This window comes from Notamacropus eugenii, chromosome 5 (genome assembly GCF_028372415.1).
Source record: "Notamacropus eugenii isolate mMacEug1 chromosome 5, mMacEug1.pri_v2, whole genome shotgun sequence".
NCBI classification, from domain to species: domain Eukaryota; kingdom Metazoa; phylum Chordata; class Mammalia; order Diprotodontia; family Macropodidae; genus Notamacropus; species Notamacropus eugenii.
In genome coordinates, this window is record NC_092876.1 from 98,291,520 (window position 1) to 98,295,079 (window position 3,560).

Sequence of the window (3,560 nt, forward strand, 5' to 3'; positions counted from 1 at the left end):
CTGGGGGCTGCAAATTTTAGTTGTTCCCTCTGCCCTGGAACCAAAACCAGGGACTCTCTTCTGCAAGTGCCCACAACCATCAGGGTTTCTGTTCCTCTGTTACTGCACTCAGTAGGCACGTGATCATTCCTTCTTGCCCACAGTTGCAGCCTGGACTGTGTCTGGTCAACACAGCTGGGACTGGCAGCTTGAGACAGCAGAAAGTCCTTCAATCTTTCCTTGTTTAGCTATCCAACTCCCATACTGTCCATGAAGTGAAAGTTCCCGAGGCCAAGGTTGTGGTCTGATGCAGCTGACCCCAGAGCTTGTTGTTTGTTAATTCAGTGGAGTTTGCCTGGAGGTGTCTGCACTTCACTCAGGCCAAACCTCCACACGTGGAGATGGGGTCTTTCCTGGAGTCCTCTCAAACTGTCTTAGGAGGAAAACTGCTTTACCTCAACTTTTATTTATTTCTTCCACTCTACATTCACTCTGAGGTGGTGTTCTGTCTTGTTTGAGGAGGAAATGGGGAGAGCCTGGAATTTTCTGACCTACTTCATCTTCCCAGAATCTTCTCTCTACCACAATTTCTTGTGTGAAAATCATTGTTGTTGATATGTTATAAGCAATTTACATACTCCCATGCATTTTTCCATTGACCTTCCATTAGCTATAATTTAGATTCCTTAGATTCTTAGCTATAATTTAGATTCTTAGATCATGGTATCCCATACATCTTGTTTATATATTAGATTTAGGTGAATATTAATGTCAAAAAGATGGGCTTTGATGGTTTTGCATGAACCCCCAATTCAAAGTCAAAAGTCCACCTAACATTGGGGGGAGAGGCTCCCTTATTTTTCCCTAATACTGATACAAGTGGAGCACCAGTTTTTAGCTCCAGTTATCCCTCACTCTTGCCATGTGACTGAACATTTTGTTTTTCATTCAGATTTTCGTTTGATGGCATCTCTGACTGCAGTTTTTATTCCAAGCTCCTAGATGACTGCATGATTACAATCTGGTCATATTACCATGTATCTCTCCATTACTCTAATGTTGATAATCATCTAATTCTTCAGAATCTATAATATTACATGACTTGCAACCATATGACAACATTATTGAATATTGATTAAAATGATAGACTTTGTTTCCACAAGAAGTTTAAGGTTAGGAGCTTTAGGAGAGTTTAACATTTAATTTGTGGATGGTTAGACCACACTCTTTTGAGTAGTTATGAATCTTTTCCAGGACACTTAACAGAGTGTAATATAACCAGCTTAATATCATTCACAAATAGGAACATCTAGAGGACCTCACCAACCTTAAGAAATCTCAGTTAAGTTTGTACTCTATAAGTAGCTTCTATTTGAAAAGGATTTTACTGAGCACCAAGACACTATAAAGTATCTTTAGCAAAATCTATAGCAACACAAAAAGGACTGGTTTAACTATCCACCCTTCAAAACTAGATTGAAAGATAAATGTATATTACTCTTGAAATCAAAAAGTAGTATGGCATATTCGATATTGTACTCAAAAGACATGTGCTTCAATCCTGCCTTAAATTCCTAAGTATTTGTGTGATTTTAGAAAATGTACAGTAACTGAGTCTATGCCCTTATTTGTAAAACACAGACAATATATTTTGCTACCTACCTCACATGGTTATTATGAGGAAAATGAAATTATTTACAAACCTAAAGCTCCATGAAGATGATTATATTTTATTTGCATTTAAATATATATCATACTATGATAACCAAAGGGACAATTTAGTCCATACATATATACACACACACACATATATATACACAAATATACGTGTTTACATATATACATAAATGTGCAGATAGACAGATAGATATAAATAATCTTGACGAGGCACTACAGATGGTCAATAAATTTGGCCTAGAATTGAGAAGAAAAAAATCTTTACATATACAGTAGTAGATAGTTAATAAATACTTTGTTAACTGAACTAAGGAAATTAGGCTACAGGACTTCAACAGAGAAACTACACAGAAAAAAGAAAACACTTTCCAGAACCTACAGAATTTAGTTACATTTTGACTTCATTCTTTTGTTTAATGCATCCATATTTATCAGTATAGCACATAAATTCAAATTCAAAATTGGAGAAGAAAAATTTTAGTACAATGGAGTGGAATGGGTGAACTAGGTACCCTCTGAATCAATATTGGTGACTTGGTATTCAAAATACCATAGCATTAAGCTCCCACCTTTGGAGACACAGAGGAATGGAAGAAATGAACCTCCTGAGGTCGTGCCAACAGATGAAGAGAACACACAGCAATTGCTGTACTTTGGCAAAAGGCTGGTGCTGATGCTCTTTCATTCACTGGCATCCTTCTCTAGAGCTGTTGATCTTTGTTCGAGACCATGCTGTGAGTGCTCTATCTTCTGCTGAAATTAGCTAAATTTCTGTCGCATTGTGGGGGACAGGAACTACAATTTCATTGGTGGAGGACTCTCTTAAGCAAGGAGACTTAATAGATTTACTTGGGTTCCTGAGAATTTAAATGCCTCACATGGCCAGTTTGTAAGAGACAGAACTTGAACCCAGCTCCAAGGCCAGCTCTCTATCCACTACACCAAGAACTCATAACATGAAAGGTCTATGAAAGTTGCTGAAAGGAGACAAGAGACACAGAGAGATGTGGTTAGTTTTAAGATTAATGCATTTTGCCCAACTATAATCAATATATTACATTAAAATTTTGTTTTTGACTTTTCCTAAGTAGGAACTCTGAATCATTTTTATGTCCCTCTCTGGTGGTCTGGTGAAGCCTATGGACACTTTCTTGTAATAATTTTTAATTTTTTAATTATTTTTTTTTCATTGAAGGGCATGCTACATTTCAGTTAGAGACTGGTGAAAATGTGTTTTTTTTCCCCCAAGTTTAAGCATGCCCCTGAAATCTATCTTTTTTAGTGGTCTAAGGACCTCAAGTTAAGAATCCAGCTCTAGGGGAAGTTGGGAAAATTATGAGTACCACGTTTTATAGTTATACTTTAGAAGATGGACAGTGGTAGTGGGAACAGGAAGCAAAATGGTCCCAAACCACTAATGCTAACCACAGCTAAGAGAGGAAGAGGCCCCAAAATGCAGAAGTGAAATGTTTAATTTAATCTGCTTGAATTACGTATGGAAGTTGGATAGGGATAAGGGCTGATATAGGGAACTCCTGGGTGGGGAAGTACCCTCCACTCACGCCAAAGAAAGAGCCTGAGCAATCTTCCCCACTTTACACATAGGGGGGATTGAAAGAGTGGGAAGAAAGTATTCTTTTCCAAGTCAGAGAAGTGAGATTAAACAGGATTATTAAAGTACCAATAAAGAGAGGCCTGAAAAGAATGTTTTTCTTTTGCTAAATAAAAAGGAGAGGTTGGACAGGTGAGAGGAAACCGACGAGGGTCGGAAAATGAATGACGAAATTCCCTCAAATTTGCATCCCCCCCGGATAAGATTACAAGAACACATCCGGGTAACCCCGCCCCCTACGGGTCATTAAGTAGGAGGCCACGCTACTGCACATGCGCATTCTCTTCAGCCT